This window comes from Salvelinus alpinus, chromosome 2 (assembly GCF_045679555.1).
Source record: "Salvelinus alpinus chromosome 2, SLU_Salpinus.1, whole genome shotgun sequence".
In the NCBI taxonomy this organism is placed as follows: domain Eukaryota; kingdom Metazoa; phylum Chordata; class Actinopteri; order Salmoniformes; family Salmonidae; genus Salvelinus; species Salvelinus alpinus.
Window position 1 is genome coordinate 96868856 of NC_092087.1, and position 11525 is coordinate 96880380.

The 11525-nt window shown below is 41.6% G+C and overlaps 1 pseudogene; it reads right to left on the reverse strand.

Moving 5' to 3' along the window:
* Window positions 1-442: 442 nt before the first annotated feature.
* On the reverse strand, window positions 443-10750 carry LOC139541868 (myosin heavy chain, fast skeletal muscle-like; annotated as a pseudogene).
* Between the last annotated feature and the right edge of the window lie 775 nt (window positions 10751-11525).

Genomic DNA, 11525 nt, shown 5'->3' on the forward strand with positions numbered 1-11525 from the left:
TGGAGTTACATTGTGTTGTTTAAGTGTTCCCTTTATTTTTTTGAGCAGTGTATATACTATAAGTACTATATCATATTTTTTGTTGTTGTTGCCCTACTTGAAATGTGCTTCTGTAACGGATGTGAAATGGCTAGCTAGTTAGCGGGTACGCGCTAATAGCGTTTCAATCAGTTACGTCACTTGCTCTGAAACCTAGAAGTAGTGTTGCCCCTTGCTCAGCAAGGCTTTTGTGGAGCGATGGGTAACGATGCTTCGTGGGCGTCAGTTGTTGATGTGTGCAGAGGGTCCCTGGTTCGCGCCCGAGGTCGGGGCGAGAGGACGTACTAAAGTTATACTGTTACAATTCTTAGAGATCTTCAATACAGTTGAGTGTAAAAGGTCAGTATTGACCTCTGAGAAGACTGAATCATAGGTGGTGTTGATGTGGTCATATCTAAACATTAGTCAGGTATAGGTTTAGAAGCAGTTCTGTACCTTTCCAGAGTCACGGGTCTTGGCTCTGAGCTTGTTGACCTGAGTCTCAGCGATGTCAGCACGCTCCTCAGCCTCCTCCAGCTCATGCTGAACCTTCCTGAACTTAGACATATGGCTATTGGCTGCTTCCTCCTGGGTGAGGAGAAGAGAGGGAGAGCAGAACATCAGCATTTAAAGTTTGAAGCTTAAGGTAGCAAATATAAATATTATTTTCAACAAAACACATATTGGCAGATTTAGGAAAGCAATGTATATAGGGAGATAGATGATACAGCAGAGGAAGTGAGTGGCTGAACGGGGGATCAAACCGCTGCCTCCAGCACGATCACTAGAACAGCAAATTACAATTCAACCCCTTCTTCTTTAAGTTGGTAACACATTGGCATAGGAGGCACTCAGAAATGTGTATAATTTCATCAGCATTTACTTGCACTATCAACGTTCATTGTTGACTGGTGTGCTGTAGCAACACTTCAACTAAACCGTACGCACATTGCGTTTTGTAGAGAAAAACTACATTTTCGAATGTATGCTTTCAGAGTCTGTGACTCACCGCTTCCTCAGAATGCCTCTTGTAGGCCTTCACTTTCATCTGCAGCTTATCTACCAGGTCCTGAAGTCTGCTAACGTTCTTCTTATCCTCCTCAGTCTGTGAGAGAAGAGCAAAGAATCAATGTCACAAGAGTTTTATACACAAACCTGTCTGTGTTAGTGTCAAGTGTATAAAGAATGCACTTTCTCTTACCTGGTAAGTGAGCTCCTTGACTCTGCGCTCATACTTGCGGACTCCTTTAACAGCATCTACACCTCTTCTCTGCTCGGCCTCCACCTCAGTCTCGAGCTCACGCACCTTTGTGGAAGAAATAAACGTAGGAGTTTGTTGGAGGTTGTGAAATCAGACGTAACAACTATTTGTAAAACAGAGGTATAGTCTTCAACCCAGTCAAGGAGGCACAATTGTCATCTGTTCCTATGTACTCTTTTAAAACATTTATTGAAGGGGTCTGTAATAATAACAACAACTTTTCATTATCTAGGTCAGTGGTTCTCAAAGTGGAATTTACATTTCAATTTGTTTATGTATATTTCTAGCAAGAATAGATTAAACAGCCAGGGATCTTTGGAAAAAGTTTAGAGGGTGCAATACAGTACAATGCAATATTATTCATCCACAATTTATGTTATTAACTCTTCGATAAACAACGGGTCTGGGAGGCTCACAACTCAAATTCTTCTTGTATTTGTAACATGACTATTTATCCAAGTTGTCACGCGTTTAGCGGTGTATGGTGCAGTACCAGTAAGGTGACTAGAGGCCGCCACTCGCATGTTTTAAATGTTGCGACAATGCTTCCATTATGGAGCTCGCGCCATGGCAGTTGAGAGAAGTTTGCCAAGTGAGCCAACATGAAGACAGAAGCACCGACATAAATACATTTTTATATCTTTATTTTGAAGGTAAGCGAGTGTAAAATCACCATATTCAAGACGGTAATGTCTCTGGACTATGTACATATGTTTGTTGAGATATTATGTTGTATTTTTAGGTTTTTATTAACTTATTAAAGTCCGCTAGCCTAAAAGCTAATTCAGCCATTAGCCTACTAGCTGGTAGCCCCGCATAAGAACGCTAGCTTCCCTAGCAACGGCCAGGGAATGAGACGTAACAATAGAGAGAAATTATTATTATAACATTAATTCGATGAATGTATATTATATTCTGTGTTGATATTTATTGTGAATTATTATTATGATTGAAATGGCAGATTAGAAGAAGTCTGCTGAGACAACAGTTTAAGCCTGAATGAAGCAACTAGATGAATACATTTGCGTTTATTTAAAGGTCTTGGATCAACTCCACTAAATAAGTGTACAATTATTATAATTTGTTTTGTTGTGATCATTAATGCACAGCAATTTCAGCTTTAAAACTGCAACATTTTCTCTGATGCAAAGAAGGGGGACTTAAAAAAATGATTTCCCAGGGCCCGAGACTTGATTAGTCCAGTCATGCACTGCAGAAGTCATAGTAAATCTGCGTGGATGCTATTTTTGATGCACTTTAAAGTAGGAGTTGTGTTCTGATATTATGAAGAGGGTCCCTGATGAATTCGCTATCACAAAAGGGGTGGTCCCCGATGCAAAGGAGTTTGGGAACCCCTGATCTAGGTGGGTTATTGTGAGAACAAGTCACAAAACAATGCTCCTGTGTATTTTTATATGATCAAATACATTTCCAGCAATCAGTCTTTCAATCCACCCTAATCCACCCTGCTGGTAACTCACCCTGGACTCCAGTTTCTGGAGCTGCTTCTTGCCTCCCTTCATGGCCAGATTCTCAGCCTCATCCAGGCGGTGCTGCAGGTCCTTGACTGTGACCTCCAGCTTCTTCTTTATCCTATCCAGTCGAGAGCTGGTGTCCTGCTCCTTCTTCAGCTCCTCAGCCATCATCGCCGCCTAGAATAATAGTTTGTTTAATTTATGCACCAATCATAACGTCCCCCTCAGATCAGTGATTGCCTTCTTGGCCTTCTCCTCTGCATTCCTGGCCTCCTGGACGATGTCGTCCACCTCTCCCTGCACCTGCACCAGGTCAGTCTCTTGACGATCAACTCTTGATGATCGGCTATGAAAAGCCAACTGAAAATTATTCATGATTATTATTTGACCATGCTTGTCACTTATGAACATTTTTTAACATCTTGGCATAGTTCTGTTATAATCTCCACCCGGCACAGCCAGAAGAGGACTGGCCACCCCTCATAGCCTGGTTCCTCTCTAGGTTTCTTCCTAGGTTTTGGCCTTTCTAGGGAGTTTTTCCTAGCCACCGTGCTTCTACACCTGCATTACTAGCTGTTTGGGGTTTTAGGCTGGGTGTCTGTACAGCACTTCGAGATATTAGCTGATGTACGAAGGGCTATATAAAATAAAATTGATTGATTGATTGATTGATTGAGTCTCCAGCTTCTTCTTGGTGTTCAGAAGGCTGGTGTTCTGAAGGAGTAAACAAGATGATTTGTTTGACTCTCAAGAGAACTTGCAAGGCACAAGACTGAAATTATGAAAATCTAAGGCAAACACTGTCAAATTCCAGGTGTGTTTAAACTGTATGCTTGGTTGAGTTTCATTAGAAAAGGCTTTTGACCCATACCTGGGAGTGCAGCAGTCCAACACGCTCGCTGGCGTCTACCAGCTCAGTCTCAGCCACTTTGCGGCCTCTCTCTGTCTGCTCCAGAGCAACTCTCAGTTCCTCGATTTCAGCCACCATCAGACCGTTTCTGCGCTCCACCATGGCTGCCTGCTCCTTCATGTCTTCTGCGACACGGACGGCGTCATCAAGGTGCAATTGGGCATCCTGTGGTTCACAATGACATACGTTCATTAGGACTTGTGGAAGTAGAGGTGATAGGATCAGTGATAGAAATGTTCATTGGTAAGAATTTCCCCAGTATCGCTACCTTTAGTACATAAACCACTCTATTCAAATCCTCTGTTCTATTATTTTCTACAGATTCACAAATCTGCAAACACATCTCACAAATCTCTAGCCATGTTCAGATTTTTGAGCCTGATGTCCCAGTCCCTTTACCTTGAGCTGTCCCTGGACATTCCTCAGCTGTTTCTGGGCCTCAGCGGCCTGCCTGTTGGAGTGGCTCAGCTGGATCTCCATCTCGTTCAGGTCTCCCTCCATCTTCTTCTTCACCCTCAGGGCATCATTCCTGCTCCTGACCTCAGAGTCTAGGGTGCTCTGCATGGAGTCAACCACCCTCTGGCTGTTCCTCTTGATCTGCTCCATCTCCTCGTCCTTCTCAGCGATCTTCCTGTCCACCTCACCCTTGATCTGGTTCAGCTCCAGCTGCACACGCAGAATCTTGGATTCTTCGTGCTCCAGTGTTCCCTGGACAAACAGAAGCAGTCATGCGAGTTGTGTTAAATACATTTGGATGTATATAACACAAGGAAATAAATATATATATATATAATACTACAATACACTCCAATACAGGGATCATTGGACTGTAGCCGGCGTTGGCTAGTGTAACACTGCTTTCCCCATCAAACAGCTGTAGTTTGTACCTCAACCTCGTCCAGAGCGGTCTGGATCTCAGACTTCTCTCTTTCCACTGTCTTCTTGGCCTTCTCCAGCTCATGGATGTTCTTGCCAGTCTCTCCGATCTGCTCAGTCAGGTCAGAGATCTCCTCTGCACACACACACACAGAAGCAGTGGCGGGAAGGGGCATGGGTAGGCAACTAGATTTAGCTGTGGGACGATTTGTCAGAGCGCATGGTCACATTGCAGAAACATAATTATAATATTTTGTACTCTGCAAATTGACCACAATTAACCCAAAAAGAGATTGTATTTGAAAATAACAATAATTCATACCTTGATTACATTGATCATATATCTATTTTTTATTTGTGGGAATACTTGGGATTAGATTACCTAAATAATTTTAAAGAATTCTTGGTGATTTCACTTGTTTTTTGTAAAAATACATTCCAAAAAAATTCACTAACAATTTTGGAAGGCCAAAAAAACAAACATTGCCGGAGCAATTGGGAGACCTATAGCAGTGAGTCGACTCGATTTAAAAGCCCGACCAAAAGTTTCGGTTTTGGAATCAAGCTGCCTTGCAAGACCTTGCTCTGGTCGACGGCCAAGTCAGCTCAAAACAAAGGTGACGTATGTTAAGCAGGTGCAGTAATGAGTACCATTCTGTATTGTCACATGCAAAAGTGATTACTTTTGATACAAACGCTTTATTTGCCTTCCCAATAAAAACTAGTTATAAAATTCTAACATATGCAGTTTTTTCTGTTTAAGAGATATCGTATGTTTCTGAACGATGCATCGTGCTGCGTTGTTGACAATATGACTAAATGCCACAAATTGCTGTTCAATTTCAGCAGGGTGCGCTTCCCTCACCTGCTTCACTTGGTCACGTGACGTGCAATAGCTCGGTGCAACCAAGGCCAGAATAATCGAATCCCCTCATTGGCATGACCCTTCACAACAAGTTGATTCAGCTGAAGCCACTATGCTAGTGCTGGGATGGAACAAGAGCCTGCACACAATGTGGATGGGCTGTCCAGAACAGGAGTTGCAGGTCCCTGATGTACTGTTATTAACTGCCAGATGTCATTAAGCAGTTGAGTAAACTGTCATTATAAAACTGTTATTGTACCTATTTGAAGTATTTTATCAGGGTCTTGGGAGGATTGGATAGTAACTCTTGATCCAATGCATTTTAAGGTGCTTTAAATGACTGTCTGTGCTTGCAAAGTAGTTTTATCACCACAGACAGGAGTTTGGCTGAGACACCCCACAGCCAGTTCAAATCTAAATCTGGATATGAAAGGTCACAAGTTGTGGCATGGATCCACAAAACAACCAATCTTGGCTTAGGTAATTCAGATCTTATTTTCCAGGTCACATATCTCACTATAAATCTATTACGGTAGCAGCAATGTGAAGACCTTCTGGTCGACTAATAAGGTCAAAATAATGTGCTGGACTGTATCAGATCTCTCTGTGGTCTACAGTATAGGTATGAGGTCTTCACCTTTCAGCATGCAGTGTAAAGTCAATGGAGGGCTAAATGTAATATTAATCTAATACATTTACAAGGAGAAACACTTGGATCAAATGGGGAGCTGTTGGGTTTTTCAGCAAGCTTTACAGATCTTTGGACAAACAAGTCTAAAAGTATTACTTCCTGTCAGTAACCTTCTCCAAACATGGCCGTGATCCAAACTGGGTGTCAGAAATACATGCAGCCTAAAGTAGTTTGGGATTGCTTTATGACCCTGCGTCATAGAGATGGTATCAAACCTGCTGAGCTGTTCTTGAAACTAACATTTGATCCCATACATTTGATGGCAGAGTTACAGGAAGTGTACCAAAGCAACATATAATTTACAAGCCCAATATGGCCATGTTCAGAAACAGGTGTGTCAGAAATCGCTGAACTCCCCTTCAGCTGCAGCTGTTGGAACACAAGCGTCTCTGGGGGAGCAGGGGACTCGTCCTAGCCAAGCCTTTTGGAACAGAAAAGACAAGTGACAGTCCAATCCACTAGATGACCCCACCAACAATCAGTGTTTAGAAGTTCAACTCTTCACATTCAGTCTCACAATTAGAAGACTGATTTAAATTATGGGGAAAATGGGAAGTGTTCCTGTCTGCCGGTGAATGAGTTGAGTCGAAGGTGTTGAATAGAAGTTTGTCCAGTTTAACTGCTGCTTTGGTAATAGCCTTGACCTCTATGGCAGCTGTTACATCTGATGACCTGATGATAGCAGCCTCTGCTTTATAGTCCTGCAATTTATCCCACTTAAGAGTTGGCTCAACTTTAATATCGCAATCATCTCAATAATGTTGTACGCAATTTGTTGGATCGGAACCAGTGGTGTGTTCATTAGGCACAGTGTAGCAAAACATTCCAAAACATATTACACCATACCAGTATTTCAATAATATTATCCACTTATATTGCTGACAGCAATATAGCTGCCTCAAACTTTGATTACACTCTGAAGTTAACCGCTTAGCAGATGAGCTGGCTAATGAAATTATATATATCTCTGGAGAGGGGAGGGCGGCTTATAATAATGGCTCGAACGGAGCCATTTGGTGTCTTTGATACCATTCCACTGATTCTGCCCCAACCATTACCATGATCTAATCCACAATCAAGGTGCCACCAACCTCCTGTGATATATATATATTTTTTAATTTTTATATAAATTAGCAACAATTTCTCAAAACGTATTTTTGCTTTGTCATCGTGGGGTATTCTGTGTAGATTGATGAGGAGAGAAAAAAAGATTTAATCAATTTTAGAATAAGGCTGTAACCTAAGAAAATGAGAAAAAAGTCAAGGGGTCTGAATACTTTATGAATGCACTGTACACACAAAGTATTCAGACTCCTGCGTTGTCTTGGCTGTGTGCATAGGGCCATTGTCCTGTTGGAAGGTGAACCTTCGCCCCAGTCTGAGGTTCTGCGCACTCTGGAGCAGGTTTTCATCAAGGATCTCTCTGTATTTTGCCTCGATCCTGACTAGTGTCCCAGTCCCTGTCGCTGAAAAACATCCCCACAGCATGATGATGCTGCTATATATATATATATATACACTGAACAAAAATATAAACACAACAATTTCAAAGATTTTACTGAGTTACAGTTAATAGAAGGATATCAGTCAATTGAAATAAATTCCTTAGGCCCTAATCTGTGGATTTCACATGACTGGGCAGAGGCACAGGCATGGGCAGGCCTGGGAGGGCATAGGCCCACCCACTGGGGAGCCAGGCCAAGCCGATCAGAATGAGTTTTTCACCACAATAGGGCTTTATTACGGACAGAAATACTCCTCAGCACCCCCTCCCCCTCCTCAAACGATCCCGCAGGTGAAGAAGCTGGATGTGAAGGTCCTGGGCTGGCGTTGTTACACGTGGTCTGCGGTGGTGAGGCCAACTTTCAAAGTCTCTAAAACAATGTTGGAGGTGGCTTATGGTAGAGAAATTAACATTTAATTCTCTGGCAGCAGCTCTGTTGGGCATTCCTGCAGTCAGCATGTCAGTTGCACGCTCCATCAAAACTTGAGACATCTGTGGCATTGTTTGGTGTGATTTAACTGCCTATTTTAGAGTGGCCTTTTATTGTCCCCAGCACAAGGTACACCTGTGTAATGACCATGCCGTTTAATCAGCTTCTTGATATGCCACACCTGTCAGGTGGATGGATTACCTTGGCAAAGGAGAAATACTCACTAACAGGGATGTAAACAAATTTGTGCACATTTAAGAGAAATAAGCTCTTTTATTTCAGCATATTTTTGTTCAGTATATCATATATAAATGTATAAAATATATATCTCAATATAAAACTGAACATTAATAGATACCTTTACATTACAGTTTTTATATATTTCTAAAAGACAACTCTAGAAACTTTTCGAGACACAGAGAAATTTGTTGACATGTAATGAAGCAAGTTCTTCTTTCCAGTCAGGCGTTTCACATTCTTCAATGTCGATCATATCTCTTCTGTTTTCAAACTTCTGCATTCAAATAGTAGTTTAAATGTTCTTTGTGTCTCATATGTTGCAGCTACTGTCTGTCAGGTAGAACAGGAAATCATGTTGTCTCTATTCAATACATTTCTATCAGCGATGTTCAGAACATTTCACCTCCCCGAATACACCCTGTTTGTTCAGGTTCAGTGTCCACCCAGGACTTCAGTACAAGACGCCCCATAGCTGCTGGATACACTAGTTGAGCGGGGTGACCATCTGGAAGGATCCCATCAAGGCCTTTTCATTTCTTGGACTGTGCTCTCGTCTTCACTGCAGCCAACATTTAATGTTTGGCATATCTGCCAACACAGCCTAATTCTGACACCGATGCCACTGTTAATAGACAAGATATTTACTCTCCGTGTTTGTGGGGGGAGAGAACTTTAGCACCATGCAGACTAAGAGTTTATGACGTTCAAGTTATTTTAATGTGCAAAGATCTTGCAAGACATATGACCTGTGTGTTTGTTGCTTGGCTTTGCCTCAGGCCTAAGGAAGGATTATATTAGGATGTTTTCTATAGAACTGACTGGTTTAGAATTTCTGCTGCCAACATGGCAGCATCGGTCAGAATGCGCCAGGAGAATCCAGGTTTAGGGTATTTAAAACACAGTGGAACAGGAACACAGAGCTCATAGGGGAGGGTTTGGAATGGATGTTGATTAAGGTTTAGGAGTTGGAGGTTGAGGTTGAAAGGCCTGTAGGGAGGTTAGGTTGTGGAAGGATGTGGTGGTCTGGAAGAGAAACAAGAGGGAAACATATTAGGAACACATCAACATAAAAGGTGAATTACAAGGTAGTGCCAGGTGACCAGGTAAAGGGAATGGACTTTACTGTATATGTTAAGTGCCCAGTAAACAGCTACACAGCCCTTTTTTACTGCCTTAAAATTCAATATAAAAATGTTATTATCATCCAAATTTCTAAAGTGAAGGAACAAATTATAGAAACATTTCCAAAATAATTCAAAATAAAGATGTCTTGTTTTCGTATTTCTTCACACCTCAGAGTTAATGCTTGTTGGATGCACCTTTGACAGCTGTAAAATCATTTTGACACTCTGCACAACTCTTAGGGCAACATACAGTATATTCATTGTTTTTGTAAAACATTGTTCAAGATGAAAAAAGTCCAGAGAGGACCCCAATTGCAAACACTTCTTGGCAGGTGGAGGCAAAGATACACGTTGCAAGAAACATTACCCACCCCATAAAAACCTCAGAAATCAGACTTCCTGTAATGCTCTCGCCAAGTAGTAGAGATACTCCCTTAACGAGTTTAAACCAATTAGTTAAGTAACGATTTGGCAAAATTCCTTTAAGTAGTGGAACACTATAGTACAGAAGCTACATGTACCATTCGTGCGCCTTTCAAAAATGTTATTTGGGTCATCAAACATGGGTCACGTGAGCCGTGGCATGGTGGCTTAATATTGAAACGTATGTCATCTAGACGTTGAGCTGATCTACCTACACAGTATATACACCATGACATCTCATGATTTTCACTGTTCAACCATGACCTGGTCATGCTCCTGGCAACCGCCAATTGCACATTTTGCATATAATCTGGGATAGGTCCCTCCATTATGTCAGAATGTTCAAGCCGAGATAAAATACTGGGGCCATTAATTCCCTTTCCAGCTTTGCCAGACTATAGTGCTGAATCTATAAATAAGTCAGACTGATTTCTGAGTCGATAGTTTTCCTCAAAAGGATATGCACTCTTCCCTTTGCTACTATAGAACCTTTTTGGAGACAAATTCGCCATTAAACTGTTCAAATTCCCCATTAAACTGTTTAAATTCCCCATTACGCTGTTTAAAGTTTTGAAGAAGAGGTCTGTCAACTGAGTCACTGATTAAAATTAAAGGAAAGACTTTGCTAATCACAAAAGCAACTTCAGGATTTTTCCATTTTGACACCTTGATCTTGCAAAGTAATACATTCATCTACAAAAGGTTTCAAGTACGTGTTCATGTGTGGCTTTTGGAGCTCAAAACATAAACCGCAGACAAGGACGTTTGTTCTCTATCAAATCAATGCTTTAAATTGTTTGTAATCTCAGGTTCCTGCAACATATTCTGAATGTGCTCTTCTAATGGCAAATATATATTTTTTAAATTACCTTTCAGTCTTTCCGATTGCCACAGCTCCTGCAGTATACCTTTTGTATCAGCATTCTCCACCATGCTAAGACAATTCTCACACATGTACTGAGTTTCCCTGTACTGTTTCATGTCATCGAAAGACTTGTAAAATAAATATTTTGAGGCACTAATGGAATTACAATGATTAAATTTTAGAGCTAAAAGCCGAAGTTCATTTTGCTCTTTAGTCTGTCTCACAGTCATCTGGGACCAGATCATCTTTTGAGTTGTATTGGAGACCATCTGCCTCAGAAGCAAGATCTGAATGGGATACGAAGGCCATCCACATGGATAGGTCCAGCACAGCCTGACTGACGTCCACCCGGGAACACTTTGTCCAGCGCTGAGAGACACCTGTAATAAAACACTACACTGGCTTAGTTTCCCAGATGCCAGGATGATGAGACAAGGAGGGATTGTTCTAAACTGGCTACCCAAGTCAGTGCGCAATGGGACAAGGACATTGCAACACAGCCTGGGATCGATCCTGGGTCTGTAGTGACGCCTCTAGCACTGCGATACAGTGCCTTAGACCGCTGCACCACTCGGGACACCCCCAAAGTTAACTTGGTGAAAGCACCTTTGACAGTCATAAATGTTGTGAATCATTTTGAATAAGATTCCACCAACCTTACTCAACATTGGTTGCTTAATTAATAACATTTTTCTAAACTAATCCAATCTGTTAGTATTTAGACTTATTACACCCTTTACTGAAATGGTTGTTCCAGTTTAGAGGGTTTCCGTAGACATGAAATTAGAGCTCTTTGCCCACGTACACCAGTGGTGTGTCTGGCATGGAAATAAGGATGCATAA